General features: G+C 38.0%; 1 protein-coding gene and 1 pseudogene across 2 annotated transcripts in view; one reads left to right on the top strand and one right to left on the bottom strand.

Annotated features, from left to right (window-relative positions):
* The window catches only part of C3H8orf34 (chromosome 3 C8orf34 homolog), a 376,732-nt gene that overhangs the window by 183,644 nt on the left and 174,777 nt on the right, over positions 1-18,311 (top strand). The gene's annotated exons all lie outside the window — the stretch shown is intronic.
* LOC131827698 (pre-mRNA-splicing factor 18-like) lies at positions 1,833-14,976 on the bottom strand (annotated as a pseudogene).

Here is an 18,311-nt window from a genome sequence, read left to right as displayed (position 1 = left end):
TGCCTCCTGGATTTTGATGAGGGAAATTCTCTATAATAATTTGCTCCAATATACCTTCTGCCCCCCTCTCTCTTTCTTCTTCTTCTGGAATCCCAATTATCCTAATATTGTTTCATCTTATGGTATAACTTATCTCTATCTATCCCCTCGTGGTCCAGTAGTTGTTTGTCTCCTTTTTGCTCAGCTTTATTCTCTGTCACCTGGTCTTCTATATCACTGACTCTCTCTTCTGCCTCATTTATCCTAGCAATAAGAGCCTCCATTTTTTATTGCACCTCATTAATAGCTTTTTTGATTTCAGCTTGGTTAGATTTTTAATTCTTTTATTTTTCCAGAAAGGGCTTTTATTTCTTCAGACATGGTTTTTCTAATATCTTCCATGCCTTTTTTGAGCCCAGCTAGCACCTTGAGAATCATCATTCTGAACTCTAGATCTGACGTATTACCAATGTCTGTATTGATTAGGTCCCTAGCCTTTGGTACTGCCTCTTGTTCTTTTTTTTTTGTGGTGAGTTTTTCTGCCTTGTCATTTTATCCAGATAAGAATATATGAAGGACAAAATAAATACTGAAAGGGTGGCAAAGACCCCAGAAAAATGTGCGTTAACCAAATCAGAAGAGACCCCAAATGATGGGGGGAAGAGAGGGGGTAAAAAGAATTTCAAAAAAAAAAAAAAAGAAGAAGAAGAAAGAAAAGAAAAAAAAAAAGAAAACATACATATTATACTGGTGAATAGAACAGAACCACCTACTTAATTTTGAGAGTATTTTGGTCTCTTAGAAGAAACTAGCTCCCAAAATTTTAAAGAAAGAAAAACTTCTATATACATATACAAAAATAAGGGTAAACATGATGAAGGGATGGAATATGACTATTTAAAGAAGAACATTTTTTAAAAAATTCTAAAAAGCAGTTGATAAGTTGGTTGGGCAATGAAAGAAAAGGAAAGTGGAGAGAATTTGCTCAGGCTGGAGACTATAACAAAGCCCCATGCTAGATTTAGCATTTCTATTAGATTTCTATTCTAATTTTCTATTTCTATTTCTATTCTAAATTTCTATTCTAATCATTTCTAATAGATTTCTATTAGAAGAAGTTGTATCCCAAAATTTTTTAGAATAAAAAACCTATATGTATACAAAAAATAAATTAGATACATGGAAGGATAAAATACGACTATAATAATGAAGTTTTGAAAGTTTATTTTTTTAAGAAAGGTATTGTTAAGATAAAGTAGTTAAAAAAATTAGAAGAGGAAAAATTAAAAGTTAAAAATTAGAATAAGAAAAAAATAAAATTTAAAAAATTTAATTAATTTTAATTTAAAAAATTTAATTAATTTTTCAAGACTAAAGAATCATGAGGAGAAAGCCATGAATTCTTTGCTTTCCCCTCCTCTGGAATTCCACTGTTCTCCTTGATCAGTGAGCTTGGTCTTAGCTGGATGTTCTTGTTGATCTTCTGGGGGAGGGGCCTGTTGTAGTGATTTTCAAGTGTCTTTGCCCGAGGTGGAATTGCACCACCTTTGCCAGGAGCTGGGCTAAATAATCTGCTTGGGTTCACTCTCAGGAGCTTTTGTTCCCTGAATGCTTTCTATAGAGCTCTGAAGGATGGGAATGAAAATGGCGTCCTCCCAATCTTCACTCTTTTTTTTTCCTTTTTTTTTGTGGTCAGGAAAGTTTATTTTATCAATGCCTAGTAATAAAGCTGACAATGAATTAGAAAATAAAGGTTTGGTTTTGTTTTTTACTACTAATTTATTTCACATTTATTCTTAAAACTCCTATGTAAAATACTTCCACATCAAATGAACGTATTATGCATACACAATCTAGATAAGCTCATAACCATGATATTGATGCACAGCATGGTAATGTACCTTTGCATATTCTCTCTGCAACTTGAATTTAATAATATCTGTTATGGTTTTAATATCAGCAGGAAGATTCCTTTTTCGTAGCTTTCTGCAAAGGGGTCTGAGATAGGACTCGGTTTGTTTTTGAGTAGCACTGTTTAGTTTGCCCTGCACACTGTGCTTCATGTAATCTTCTCAGGCATTCAATTCTTTAGCTCAAACACCAAGAAGAAACTTAAGGAACTTGGTAATGATGACCATGTCCTTATGATCATCCCCTTTTCCTAAAGACTCTCCCAATGCCTCTAACTCTTCAGTTGTGGTGTTTTCTTCATGAACTTTCAAATCATTCTGTGTCTTCCTCTCCAGACTCCTGACCACCCACAGGCTCATTGAGGTACTGCTGGCGATCTTATCCAAAGCTGCTTTCAGATCATTCCTCAATCTCTTGTTAACTTCTGGTGTGAGAATCTCTATTTTTCTTAAATGTTGAAAAGCATCATACTCAATTTCTCTGAATAGTATGATTGGTTCTCCTCAGGGCCCCATTCCTCAATGTGCCTTCAGAGAAAAGTGCTCAATCACCCCCATCTCCCTGGTCTCTGGCCCCGCTCTGAGCTCACCCTGCCTGTGACTGAGCATTTCTGTTGGTGAACAGCCCCCTTTGGAGTCTCTAAACCCAGCAGATTCCTGCCACTCTGCTCTTCCAGGGGTTTCTCCCCAGATCTGCCACTTGTGGGGTCCCTGTTCAAACATCAGTGACCTGACTGTGCTATGGATCACAACTTAAGGTAACCCTGAACTGAGAGCTCACTCCTTGGCTCCATCTCTGTAGTTGGCTTCCCCGCTCTAACATCTGCGAGCTCTGGTACACCCAGACAACCCTGATCTTTCTGTGACTCCACAGGACCTGAGACCATGTTGTCCCCAAGAGGGCTCCACCCCCACTTGGCAAGTCTCTGCAGCAATATCCCTCAATGGAGCCGACTTTTAAAAGTTCTGATTTTGTGCTTTGCTGCTCCACTGCTTGCCTGGAGCCGTCCCCTACCCCCGCGATCTATCTTTCTGTCGTTTCAGATTAACTTCTCTCCATCTACCTTTCAAAAAGTGATCGATTTTCTGTTTCTAGAATTGCTGCTCTTCTTCTCTTTGATCTCCTGTTGGATTTGTAGGTGTAGAGAATGGTTTGATAACTATCTAACTGAACTCCTGCGACCTGATGTCATCTCAGCCTGCTACTCTGCCATCTTGACTCCTCCTCTCTGTGCCTGGCTTTTCTAATCACAGAACCACTCTTGTCACAAAAACATCATCTTAAGTATCATTTTCTTCCATGTGGCCCAATGGCAACAGGGAGGAATCACAGTTGATTCTTCCTTCATTTTCCTTTTCTTAATTTCTCTTCTTTGCACTTTCAGATATCTTTTTCTCTGTTTTGTTTTGCATCTAATCCCTTTCTATTTTGTCCTTGTCTGTCCATGTGGGCCTCAGTGTTTCTGTGCTTTTGGGTAATTTCTAGCACCATAGTCTCAATGTTTTTTCAGAACTGGATCTCTGCTCTTTTAAAGAATGGGCTTTTGTACAAGGTAGGTCTCCTTCAGATTCAACTCCATTAACTGACACGCTCTACCTTTTAGGAAGCAAATCAATTTCCGAAAGATAAAGTTGCTAGCTCAGTGATTAGAAGTCACTGTGAGCCAGAATGAATCAGTGCCATCATTCCCTATCTAGCCTTGAAACGTACCTTGCAAAACAGGAGTTTCTTCAGCTTGCCTTCCAAAGGATAGAGTAAAGGAAAAAGCAGTGCACAGAGAGGGAAAGGAAGAGAAACAGGGAATAAGCATTTAAAGGGAAAAAATAGAAACACAGGGTACATTTCAAAAGCTAAGTAATGCTGATAACAGAATGGGACCATCAATTGTACCCCAAAGCCAAGAGTTTTCTAATCACAATGAAGATCAGTGATGAACAGCACAAAATGTATCATAAAATTGTTTAAACTGTTATGTTATCTGGCAGCATGGAATAAGATATACTCATATTTTATCTTAACCTTTAAACAGAATGTTTGAAATAGGCCTTGGTTTGTTACATGACAATATTTTAAAAAAATGAAATATACCTATATGGTTACCAAGGGTTTTTTGTGTGTGAAATCTTGGTGTATTCAAAATGGACAGTCATAGTAAGAAACAGGAATAAGTTGGAAGAACATTCAAATTATACATAAACAGGTAAGGAGAAGTGAACTAATAAATAAGAGTCTTACTCAAGATGCTGTTATTAGGGCACCTGGGTGGCTCAGTGGGTTAAGCCGCTGCCTTCGGCTCAGGTCATGATCTCAGGGTCCTGGGATCGAGTCCCGCATCGGGCTCTCTGCTCAGCAGGGAGCCTGCTTCCCTCTCTCTCTCTCTCTCTGCCTGCCTCTCCATCTACTTGTGATTTCTCTCTGTCAAATAAATAAATAAAATCTTATAAAAAAAATAAAAAATAAATTTAAAAAAAATCCATGCTTGTTTAAAAAAAAAGATGCTGTTATTAAACATTATAGCATTTTTATAGGTATTTTAATTATATTTTTGTTTTATCTGTTAAGCATTTCAAAGACATAGCATCATATTATGGTTAGTTATGTATAATATTATGTTTTTAATTTTACTTGTAATTCTATCAACTCCTTCTTATTTTTGCTGTTTTAAAGTATTAGTGAGCTTTAGGCAGTACCAAGACTCCACTAAATAACAAAAATAATGCCAGAGGAGATTTTACTATTAAAAATTAGAATAGAATTTGAGTTTTAATATTGACTCTGTCACTATAGTTGTGTGACCCTAAGAAATCTCATAGGTTCTTTATACTTCTGATTATTAGTCTGTAAAGTGTATTACTGTGTGGAGCAAAGATAATGATGTTTTTATATTTAAGAGTATCTAGCACAAAGTAAATGACTAATGTATGGCAATTTACATTTTAACTACATCTTTATAAAGACCCCAATTAGACATAATTAGATATAATAAAGACATTATAACTACATCTTTATAAAGACCCCAAATTATGAAAATTTGGGGTCTTTATAAAATATACTTATGTATATTTTTTATGTATATTTTCATAATCATTTGTTGAAAGACCTTATATAAGAAAGGATTCCATCTTTAAGGTCAAGAACAGGGGTCAGAAAACTTTTTTCTGAAAACAGTCAGATAATAAATAGTCTAGGTTTTGTAGACCACACCATCTCTCGTTACAGAACTCTGTTGTTACATCACAAAATCAGTCATAAGTAATAAATAAACAAAAGGGCATGACTGTGTCTCAATAAAAGTTTACAAAATCAGGCAGTGGGTCCAGTTTGAGCTACGGGCTTTCATTTGTCAACCTGTGTTTGAGACTGTCTTCTTTCCCTTCCTTTCATCATTTATCTAAAAAACAACACCTGATTTATTGGCTCTCAGAAATAAGGTGCATGCTTCTATGCCAGGACCTTCAGTCTGTACACACTGACCCCTACTAAGAAAAGACAATTGGGATTTAACACTGCATGACTTAGAGTCTGCTAGGAGAAACAAAACAAGTTCTAAGACTGATAAAAAAAAAATAATAATAATAATTTATTGTAGGATTTGACCACATACATGGAGGGAGCTGGTTAAATAGGCTGTGTGAGGCCGTTACTTCTATGTCTGGTGTTGGGCTGATGTTAGCTGCACAGAAAGTGAAGGGGGAAATATAGATATGAAGTAGGAGACAGCAAAGACAAACCAAAGTCATGAGGGCCAACTGAATCCCGTATCAGCTCCTTCCCACCTTGACCTCCAACTTCAGTTATATAGGTGGCTCCCAGAGCTAGTGCTCTTCTCCACAGAGCTTATTAGATGCTCCTGGTCTAGGGGGTCACAGACCCTCAAGGCAGACATTAACTAGGAGCCTAAGTGGCTGTAGGCCCTATGGTTGCACCCAACACATCATTTGAGCTTGTCCCTACCTTCCTGGTTCAACATGGCTGCTGCTTCACCCCCTCTTTGCAAATCTCCTAGACAGTTCTTAACTGTTACCGAGCTATGCTACAAACCTTCTCCCTGAATTCAAGTATCTTTTGCCAAGGAATTCAGAGGACAATGTCAGTCAGTGTCATTAAAGTTTAAACAGACTTCCCGTACGTTGGCTTTTAAAATAGCCTTGCAGATATATATGTTGCTGGCTTTAGTAGTTTAGTTGCCTCTGTGGGGCACCTACATTCCCTCGGTACTTATAACTTATCTCTATGAATAATTGAATAACTTCAAGAAAAGATGAGATGAGGTCATCAACTAAGTTATCAGCACCAAAGCTTCTGTTCAGGATGCACTTTGAATTTCAGCTTTCCCGAGACCCAGTCTTATCTCATTGCTAATTCCCTCTTGTCACCTTCTCTCATATTTTCTGTTATCATCAAAATAATTGGCTGGAAACCCACATATTTCTATATCAAAGGCAATTTTCTCTCCTCAGTCTATCAGAACCATTACCAGAGGGAAAACCTGAATATTACTTAAACATAGATTCACTGGGCAGGAAATACAGTCGTGAAGTTGAATCTAGCTTAAGGACATTTAAACAAATTTAGGGAAGATCTTCCTTGTTGTATTTTCTGGATTCATTGTCTCCAACTCATCCTTAGAAAGCCTCCCACCAAATACATTTTCTAACTGTGTCATCATGAAACTATTTAATGTCCAAATGCCCTCAACCATACAACAGTAACAGGAGACTCAGGTCCTACCTGAATAAAACTAGGCAGTGATGTTGATATTCAGCAACATAGCCTTAAAGCTCTCCTCTAGTGAGGAGGGCAATCCTCATGCTAATAAAAATCAATCAATCAAACAAACAAAAAACCAACCTCATTGTGGATGTTTGCAAAGTATCCATTATTAGCTGCAGCTCCCCTACCCAACTTATAAACATTTTAAAATATACATTTGACTGCTGTCAATAGCAGACTTTTCCTCTGTTAAGTATAAGCCCTGTGAAATAAGTCATTAACCCCTTGTTGCTCAAAGGGTGGGTACCTATGAAAGAGCAGCATAGGCATCACCTGTGAGCTTGCAATGTGGACTCTTAGCCTCAAACCCAGAGCTGCTGAATCATCATGTGTTTTAGCAAAATTCCCTTGTCATATATTTTCACATTGAGATATGAGAAGTGCCAGCTTAATTCTTGGAGTATTCTCATTAAATTGGAAATCATAATATATAAATGGTCAAAAGGATTAAATTAGATTATGTGCTGAGTGTCTGGCACCAAAGCCTGGGGCAAAAGGACTTTCCTCTACTTAAGGGAGGAGAATGGGTGCTTTTGTTTCTCTCTGCTTGATCATGAAGGCTGATGGAAGAAGTTTTTATCCAAGGGAATATTTGGGAAATGGTCCTCTCCCACAGACAAGAGCAGGGTTCTGCAGAAACTTGCCCATTTTTGGGAATTAAGCATTGAGAACAGGTACAAGGTTGACCTCAGCAATCTCAAGAAAGCCATTTCCGTGAGATCCCTCCTCTCTATAGAGGGGAGTGCCATGTATGTTTGGCTAGACCTAGGTTCATTTAGCAACGGGGCCATATTTTTTTGTTGGTATGTCTGCTTCCCACATAATGAGGTTTTTAAATCTCTTTTTTAATTGTGCTTAATATGTTCATAAGTAAATCCCCAGAAGGAAATTACCCCTTGGGAACTTTGTAATCAGTCTTCTATCCCCAAAGTTGAAGACAGTTATAGCAGTACATACAATGTCAAGCCCACCAGAAACTATCCATCATTCTTTTCATTTAAAAATGGGTGTGGAGGGCGCCTGGGTGGCTCAGTGGGTTAAGCCGCTGCCTTCGGCTCAGGTCATGATCTCAGGGTCCTGGGATCGAGTCCCGCATCGGGCTCTCTGCTCAGCGGGGAGCCTGCTTCCTCCTCTCTCTCTCTGCCTGCCTCTCTGCCTACTTGTAATCTCTCTCTGTCAAATAAATAAATAAATCTTTTTAATAAATAAATAAATAAATAAAATAAAAATGGGTGTGGAGCACTCACAATCTGTAAAATGATTTAAAAGTTAACTCTTGATATTGTGCTTATCGTGCTAGGGGTTGAGATTAATGTAGGCAGATGGCCCATATGCCTGTGAATAATGTGAAAAGAGGTAAGGAAAATACTTTTTGTGTGCAAGCTTATTTATTTACTATGACTGATAAATAAATAGCAACTATATCAAAGTAGGAAGAAGCCTAGGAAAATTGTAAACTAGTCTTCTTTTTATATTTTAATGCCAAAGAAAGCTAGGTGTGCACTTGGATTTCTAACAATTGATTTCAGCGTGTGAACATACTGACTGAGCCCTCTAATTGCCATGGAAAGCAAATGTGTGGATTTTTAATACTAACAATAATGATAAATATATACTATGTATATCTGTAGTGTTTCAAACAAATTGTTAAATAGTACTTTAATGAATTTGATCACTGGTTTTTCCCAATGAGATTATTTGTCTGCTTTTAATGTTTTCTAACTGAAGACATCATTAAAACTGTATATAAGCTATGTATTTTGCACTATCCATTTGACGTTTTCACACTATAAATACATAAAATATTTTGGAACAGTGTTGTGGTGTTATTGCAATCATTATTTCCAGATATGTGTGTATGTTTCCAGAATATATATATATACATATATATATTTGATATGATTTCAAGTGTGTATTTAAGTATACATATATAAGTTAATATATATACATATATGTGTATGTATTTGACACTTATTATTCAGAAAAAAATTCCACTTCATTTATCTACATCTTTGATCAATGTGTATGTTTTCATTTCTTACCAGGTTGCAGAAATATTGCACCACTTTAAAGTATTCTTAGAGATTGTGTTTTGCTGATAGGCATTTTACTCTATTTGTTCAGATTTGATTACTACACTTTAGTGCACCATAAACATGTATTTGGGTTTTATGGCTGCTGTCTTGTTTCTGAAAGTGCTAAGCTTAGCAGGATTATACTGCGATGACTGTTGCTTTGAATATGAAAGATTTTATGCGTTTCAGAGAAACATGGGTAATGATAATGCATGACCTGTTTGTTTATAAAGGACTGAAGTTTGCCTTTCTGTTATTTCAATCTCCTGGAGCAACTCTGAATAATTCAGGGCTCTCCTTCATACTCAGCCTTCAGTTGAGTAGAATTACCACGGTTGTGCCAAGTCTTCTTTCCTTCCGCTGAACATCCTCATTTTCTTCGATAGCTCCGTAATACCCTCATTTGTAGAGCTGTTTCTATCTCTGGCATCTTTTCATGATCCACTCTAGTTAAATGTGAGCACATAAATGAGCACATATCTTGGATGTTGTTTAATATTGAATTTGGCTTTTTCTGTGTTCACATTACAACATATTCTTGGCTCATATAGAACTATGGTAGATCTCCCTGTCTTTTACTCATTTCGTTGACCTTTCAACTATAATCTAAATATGTAATTTTGTATTGATCCCTATTAAATTTCAGTTATTTGGCCATTTATATTAGGTTAGGTCATCAAAAGTGCATATCCTGATTTCTATTCTGTGCTACTGATTGGTGTGTTTTGTTTTTACGCTGATATCCTACTGATTTAATTATTGTAGCTTCATAATGTAGTTTGAAATCAGGGAGTGTGATGTCTCCAGCTTTGTTCTTTTTTCTCCTCAGGTTTGGCTATTTATTTTTGGATTTTTTTTGTTTGTTTGTTTCCACACAAATTTTAGGGTTATTTCTTTGAAAAAATACCATTAGAATTTTATTAGGGATTGCATTGAATCTGTATATTGCTTTGGGTAGTATGGACATTTTAATGATTAGTCCTTTTTGTATCTTGACTATATCAAAATAAAATGCTTTTTTTTTTTTTTAATTTAAGTCCTAACCCCATACAATTTTTTTTAAAAGATTTTATTTATTTATTTGACAAACAGAGATCACAAGTAGGCAGAGAGGCAGGCAGAGAGAGAGAAGCAGGCTGCCTGCTGAGCAGAGAGCCCGACGCGGGGCTCAATCCCAGGACCCTGGGATCATGACCTGAGCGGAAGGCAGAGGCTTTCACACACTGAGCCACCCAGGTGCCCCTCAAAATCAAATTCTGATTGTGATATTGTCTTACATTCTTGGAAGATGTTGGGGGAATCTAAATAAAGGGTACAGGGTTGGGAAGGGTTAGTGCCTCTTATGACATGCTAATCCTATGGAATTTTCCTTAAGAAAAAAATGTTTGTGGTCAAATAAATTTGTAAAATTATTTATACTGTGTTTCATATCTTACAGATTTTCAGTCACCATTATTAAATAATCAAAACTTCTGAGAAGTTCTCCAGTTAAGAAACCAATTTAAACTTCATTTACCTAATATTTCCCAAGTTTATTTGACTACTGAATTATTTTCAAGTAATGCTAGTGACATATCATAAAGCTGGTGTTCTGCTTGATACAGTTTGTGAATTGTTAATTTATTCTATTGGCTCTATTTAATTTTGATTTGATTTTCCAATAATATCAGCTGGTATTTCAACGTCTGTGTAATAATGTATTTGATAGAGGTGATCTTTATCTTCATCTAAGCTAATGAGAAAAATGGTGAGAAGTGAGTATTGGGACAATCTACTAGAGATCTTACCTCAGCTTTTATCTGTCCCATGATTATGTGATATTCTCCAATTATCACTGTTCGGTCAGAAAGTGTTTCTCTATCTGACACAGCATCCATCTTATGCTCGTTCATCTTGTTCACACAGTTAGTGTCTTAATACCAGAATATTTCTCTAATTAAAAAAAAAAAAAAAGCAACAACTAGGGTAGAGCAAAGGTCCTCTCTGTTGTGTTGTGCTTTAAAATTTTGTAACTGCAGAATAGACAATACTTATTAGAGATCACATAGAGCTAATTAAGTAGTATGTGACCCATAGAGGAAATCAGAGTAAGAGAACCCCAGTTATCATTTTTCTTACAAGTGATAATGTATTGCATGCATTTGTTTTCCATTGCATATAGACTCAAAACACACATATAAGGAGCTACTATTCTACTTGATGGAAGATATTACTTGAAATTCTATTAGATTTTATAATTTTATTTGTCAAAAATCTGACAGGAGTGGTGGTTTCTTCAGATGTAGAAAATAGACCAACTCAGTCCATCTTGGGAGATTTTATGTGCTTGTTAGAGCTTCCTCAATGAAATATTTCTCCTCCTCCTCTTCCTCCTCCTTCTTCAAAAAAGAAGGAAATAAGGAGATCTGAATTCCTAATGTTGACATATATAGAAATTTGAATGAATATTAACTCCACAGCTGGAAGCTGTTCTAAGTAAAATAATAAGTTTATGCAAAATCTAAACTCTAAATGACACCTCCATATTAATTATACTATGTCTGCAAAGAAAGAAATATGAATATAAACCATTAAAAGTTGGAACTGTCATTAGGAGACCGGCACAGGGGTTTTATAAGTTCCTAATTCTTTGCTTGTAAATATGACTTGTATTTAGCTAATGTGATACATTCGATTTTTGTGAATTATACTAAACTGCCAATACACCTAAGTCAGTATAAACTAAGTATCTATAGCTAAAAATAATTTATCACACTTACTTCTTAATCACTCTTTTCGTCAAACTGTTATTCTTCAGTTTATATTGCTACTTTTGGCACAGTATACTTTCTAATCCCTCATATTGTCACTTACTGAAGTGCATGTATAACTGCCTACTCATATTTTCTATCCCATATGTGTTACAGTGATACATTGGAAGGAGTCTGCAATTGGCATTAGAGATGGATACTGTTTGTTCATTTTATGAAATAATTGAAGTAGGATAAAAATATTTTGTTTTTACAGAGGTGTGCAATCTTTAGAATTGTCCACGATGATGACATGCTAAATCTGTCTCAAGGCCACAAAATGCTCAGATCCTAGCATGAACACTGACCACCCAATATTGGATGATCTTTTAATGGGGTTCTATGTTGAGTGAACAGAGTAATATGATGAGTCTTCCGTATGCTGTATGTCCTAAAGTTTCTACCTATATTAAAGAGCTATAGTTCCTGATCTTCAGGAGCATAGTGTTTTTATTGGGACTTAAGTGTTATCATTGGCTCCAAGTGACAAGGTAAGTCATTTATCTCCTTTTAACTTTGATTACCTAATTTGGATAAGTTGGATGATAATACATGCTTACTATTTTTATGATTGATACATAGGCTATGAAAATTTTCTCCGTTTTCTATTTATTTTTTAATACAATTGTGTTATTTAAACATCAAAAATAACTGTAATTCCCAGTGTTTCCTCGAGGACCTGGGGTTGCTTTTAATCCTATCCCAAGATTCAGACTGTTCAGGCATTTACTTATCTCTAGTTTAGTGTTCTTTACACACACACACACACACACACACACAGCCATCATTCTATATGTTATCTCTCAGCTTTTCTGGAAATACAAATTATTAGAATAATATTGTATGTATATGGAAATATTTTAGAAGAAATAGTAACCTTCCCCTGAGGATTTAAACCTTTCAGTACTTGGTGATAAAGTATAAAACACAAACAGTAAAATGAATTTGGCTAATGTTCAAGTAGTATTTTTTTCCTTCTTCTAAGTATGGTGCTAAATTAGGGATGGAAAGTTATTGAAACCAAGAGTCTTTAAAATAGCTGTTTAATGTCATGGGTAACAGGCTAAAGATCCCTTAGCAGAAGGAATCATCACTACCTAGCTACTTTTGCTTAGTTACAATCCTTTCAGTGTAATTGTCTACAAAATCTACAATAAAGGTATTATACCTGGAGACTTTGAATATTGTATTTGATGGAATGCTATAATAGTAGTTAAAATTTACAAAGTATGTCAAATACAGTGTTAAATGCATTGTTTCATGACATTTGGTGCTGATAAAAGTTCTGGGTCAAAATTAATTCTTCTAATTGATTTTTAACTCAAGCACAGATTTCTTGGAAATCTGACAGAAACATTTAAAAGTAAAATATATATCAAAATAGACTTTTGTTTCCACATACGCAAATCAGAAAGGCATAAAAGAAACCCACAAATACAATTTGGGAATTTTCCAGGCCATCTGGGTAGCTCAGTCAGTTAAGTGTCTGCCTTCAGCTCTAGTCATGATCCTGGAATCCCAGGACTGAGCCTTGCATGAGCTTTGCATCAGCAGGGCGTCTGCTTCTCCCTCTCCCTCTGCTCCTCTCCCTTGCTCATGCTCTCTCTCTCTCACTCTCTCTCTCAGATAAATAAAATCTTGGGACTTTTCTGTAAACTTATTGATGTAAGCTAGTATATTAAAATGTACATAAATACAGTTGGTTTATAGAAGTGTTGCTCTTTTAAAAATGCAATCAGATTCTAAAGGATTATATCTTTATATTGTTTACTTAATTCGTTGTATAAAATATTCCTAAAGATTTGTAAATTCTTTATACAAAAAACTTAAATATTTTACCACCTAATTACTTCTCAAGGTGTGCTGTTTGGACCAACAACATTAGTATCTGCAGGGAGATTAGAAAATGTCAGGCTCCATCTAAACCTATTAAATCAGAATTTGCAGTTTAACCAAAGCCCTGCTGGTTCATACACACATTTGGTAAGTTCTATCTACTTTTAAAAGATACATATAAGTGCCTTTAAAAATGCTATTATTATCATAGGGTCATAGAGAAAAAAGTCACATAAAGTGTTAATATAAATACATAACAAAGTATTAAACTTTTCTTTAAATCAATATTTCTTTTTAACACTTTTAAAAATGATTTATGCTGTGCATTTGCACTTTGAAATGATTATATTATATTTAGAATTACATGTTATGAGATTTTTAAGTTATTTTATGCATTATTAAAAACGGAGTGAAAGAAAAATTGAGGCAAATTTAAGGAAAGCCTTTTCTGAGCTTAAAATTTGTTATACCACAAGGGGGTGCTAATGCTTTTGATTTGCAATTTGAAGATTTACATCTAGATAAAGTAAGTCTTCAAAAAGAGTGACTATGCGTTATATATGTAAGTAAATTCCACACAGAACAAAGTGGTGTAGGTTATTAAAATAGAAACCTGGGTTAAAAATTAAACGTATTTTTACAAGTTTCTTTTATGTACAAAGATTAATTTAGAAAGCTTCATATTTCCATTCTTTTTTGAACATTATGCAAAATTTAGAGAAAATTTTAGCATAAAAACATTGAAGAGAATATGCCAAAATATGAACAGTGGCTACTTCATGAGACTAACATTTACAGGAAACTATTATCTTTTTTATGTGTTTTTGTGTATTTTCCATTTCATCTTCTCACCATGGTCATTGGAGATTACATTTAAAACGGGGGGGGGGGGTTAAGAAGGAAAGGAAGGCAGGAAGGAAGAAAAGATTTAGTAGTCAATTGTCAAGGTATGTTGGGGCTAATACTTGAATTTTGCTTGAAACTTACAAATGATTTAAATGTAAGAAAGACACAAGAAACAAAGAATTTGAAGTCTTGTGAATAGAATTAGATAATACTTGCAATGCTAAGATGCCCCCTGAATTTTCCTTTCTTCATGTCGTATTTACCGAGGCTACAAGGAAGGTAACATAACTTGATTTTGGATTCCTGCTTAAATTAGTGCAACATTAGATATTCTTTCAATAGAAACTTCTTACTGAGACTACACCTAAACTACTACAAATGTGTTCCTCTAGCAGGATATACAAATTCTTTTTAAATCAGGAGGGTAAATTTGATGTGATTGCCTTCCTAAATCTAGAACAAACTTGGTGGCCAATAGAAGTAGCTGTTGTGTGTGGCTTATCCACACAGCAGAGCAGAGCCGTGACACAGATGGACCCAGGAGCGTAGGAGTGAGGGGAGCCTTGGGCTTGATCTCATGGCACGAAATGTCCAGAACCGGCAAACCCGTGCAGCCAAGAGGTGGAGGAGCAGAGGGTGGGTGTGGGGATCGGGGGGACGAGGGGAGTGACGCCAGTGGGTACGGTGTCTCCTTGGGGGCGATGGAATGGGACGTGGCGTAGTACGCTAGATGTTGCTGGGTCGTGCACGTGAAGTGTGGGCTTCATGTCTTGACAGTCGCATCTCATCTCCAAGACGTTCCGAGCGGAGACGGGAGTGGGGAAGCCACCCCGATGTTCCTAGATGACTTCTGTCCTGCTGGGGCTGGCAGGAGCAGAACGCATTCGCCCATGCTGGTGGCAGAGTGGAGTTTGGGGAGTACTAGGCCCGGGTGGGAAGGCGATAGAGGTATGCATAGTGCTGGGGCAGGAGACCCCAAACCAGGATGTACCCCACGGTGGGAGACAGAGGAAGCAGAGTTTGGGTGGGGCGGAGCCGGCTTGGAGGGAGTGCGCAGGTGTGGGGTCTTCGGAAGGGTTGTCCATGGACTTGTGTTTCCGGGGCGAGGCAAGGGCATAGCAGGGGTCGGGTGCGTGAGAAGGTCCCGTGTCTTCCCAGACAGCAGGGTCCCTATCAGGGTTCCGGAGCCGGCCGCAGGCCTCAGGACAGGACAGGACAGGACCAGGGCCGGCCCCAGGGGCGACCTGGTCTCTAGGGATGGCTCCCCGGACCCCTGCGGGCCCCTTGCCCCTCCCCAGGGCCCTGAGCACCACCGAGGTTCTTACTGCTGTTCAAACGAGCGTTTCCGAGAAAACTGCATTACTGACGAGCTAACACGAGTGACGTGACTTGCCTCCGCTGTTCTGAGCATTTGAGAATCAGCCCAAGTAGTTCAGACGTGACCGTGAACGTGAAACGGCGGTGTGACTGCTTTTGGGCCAAGGACTCTGACACGGGACCTATTTTTGGACGGAGAAACGGAATTTTATCCTGCTCTGGTATTTTTAGCGTATTTTGAAACCTACACTGCTTCTTGGCATCGCGAGCTCTTGTGGCGTCTGATACAGTCACAGCAGCACGGGTGGGGGCGGGGGGAATGGACTTGCTGGTGCTGAAGCTGCCCGCGCCTTCAGTCACTGGGACCCTCTGTTTCTTCTTCCGTGAGACAAAGCGGGGGCTGGAAGCATTCTGACGGGAGCAGACGTTCTGAGCCCTGGTCCGTGGACCCATGTATGGAGTTTCTGCAGCAGAGCAAGGAAAAGGGAAGTGGGGGTTTCACAAAGTTGAGTTAATTTCTTATAAAAAACTGTTTTTGTTCAGAGTTCTGTCTTCCAACATTTGTGATGCCAAAATGTGTTATTAGGAAACACTGAAATGATTCACCAGTGGTTAAATTCGGTATCTGGAAAAACAGGAAAGAAAGAGGTCAGGCCTGTGTGACCCCAGAGCGGTTGCTGGCCATTCCGTGGTTGGTGATTTCCTAAAGCCTGAAACCCTGCTGTTGGGGGCTCATGTCCTTCCGTTGTCCAACTCCGAGACCCAGTGCCGACCCCCTCGAATGGGCCCCAGAGGGCCCGGTGGGGAGGGAGAGGGTGGGGGCCCAGCTGTCAGTGTGGCTGGATCGCAGGGGCATTGGGCAGGAGGGGCCCCCAAGGCTGGGCCACTCAAGGATCCATCAAGCTCAGTCCCACTCCGAGCTGGTAGTCAAGGAAGGTCCCTGGGGTGCTGCGGTGGATGCTGTGTGGGAGCAAGGCACCAGACCCTGTGGGAGGCGAGGGGACAGGAGGTGGGGTGCTGGCCTGGGAGGGGGGCTGTCTTCAAGGGTGACTGTGGGTCTGCCACTGATTTGGGAGTCTGTAGTTGGAGCCAGCAGCCAGCGCTGTGGTCCCCAGTGGCATGGTTCACTGTAGATAATATATGTTCTATAAATATGTATCTATTCTCCAATGTTTATTATCTACAGTCTGAAGAAGTTACCAGGGTTGGCTTGGTTTGCCATCATTTTGCCATTAGTATATAAAATACACTTGGATATCACTAATATATTTGTATTTCATGCAGTTGCATATCTAATCCAAATCTGATCTATTACTTTTCTACTCTTGGCAGATATCACTTAGAGAAAAAAAAAATACCATACCATTTAAAAGTTAAAAGCAAACAACTGATCACAATTCCTGAACATGCTTTTACTTTCTTACTTGGAGTACCAACCCTCAGTAAACCAACATAGAAAATAATTAAATCTGTTTCTTTGTTAAGAGATAGAGTTCTTTAGATGTTTATTTATTTATTTATTTATTTAAGATTTTACTATTTACTTGACAGAAAGAGATCACAAGTAGGCAGAGAGGCAGGCAGAAAGAGAGGGAGAAGCAGGCTCCCTGCTGAGCGGAAAGCCTGATATGGGGCTCCATGTGGGGCTTGATCTCAGGACCCTGAGACCATTACCTGCACTGACCGAAGGCAGAGGCTTAACCCACTGAACAACCCAGGCACCCCTCTTTAGATGTTTATAAAGCACAAGCCTACCTCACTAAAAGAACACAGCACAGGTCTTCCAAAATAGCACAGAAAATATATATATATTTTAATGTCCAAATGAGAATTAATGAGGAACACCTATTTAGGTGGCTGGTGTTCCAGAATCTGCCCTTCTGAATTCTTGTCCCCCTAAGGTTCTGAGGTTTTATTTTTTGGGATGATAGTTGTGTACACTGCCTTGCTGCTCCCAGGTACAGAAACTTCTTTGCCTTGATTCTTGACATAAGTGGCAAGGATTCCTAAATAATTTTTATCAAATTTTATGTGAACACAAAATGGAAATAGTTGATGAGAGCAGAATTTAAATTTTTCTTCACTTTTCCAAATCATCTCCATTCCTACAAATGCAATTAGAGGGGTGCCTATGTGGCTCAGTGGGTTAAGCGTCTGATCCCAGTATCCTGGGATCAAGTCTCACATTGGACTCCTTGCTCAGTAGGGACCCTGTGTCTCCCTCTGTATGCCACGTGCCATCGTGCACTTGCTTGCTTTCTCTCTGTCAAATAAATAAAATAAAAAATCTTTTTAAAAAATGCAAGTAGAAAGACTGAACCAGGTATACTTATACCTTAGTATACAAATATAAAGACACGTAATATAAAGACACATTCATTCCAAATGACCGATTAGTTCTTTAAATTCATTCTTCTTGGTTTTGTTCCTTCTCAGAAAATACCAGTCTCTTAGCCAGATCAACTTTGATTACTGTCTTATCCTCTATTGCCTGCAAGAGCTAGTCTGATGGTTTATCTTACCTCTTCAAAAAAAAAAAAAAAAAAAAGTAGCAATCTTTTTGTTTTTCATGCTTTCTCTTCCTTGCCTTGCCAAGTGTTTCCTATAGATCAGCAGCAGCAGCAGCAACAGCACCTGGGAGCTTGTTAGAAAGGCACACATGCATCCCATTACCATTTGTGGTCTGAAGGCTATGCCTAGCTGAGTGCTTATTCTAAGGGCAAGGATGACTGAATAGTGAATTTTAGATGAAGAATGGCAAATATAGGGCCCATGTGCTACTATT

This window comes from Mustela lutreola, chromosome 3, assembly GCF_030435805.1.
Source record: "Mustela lutreola isolate mMusLut2 chromosome 3, mMusLut2.pri, whole genome shotgun sequence".
NCBI lineage: Eukaryota > Metazoa > Chordata > Mammalia > Carnivora > Mustelidae > Mustela > Mustela lutreola.
The sequence above is the reverse complement of the archived record's forward strand: the minus strand, read 5'-3'. Positions and strand labels throughout refer to the sequence as shown.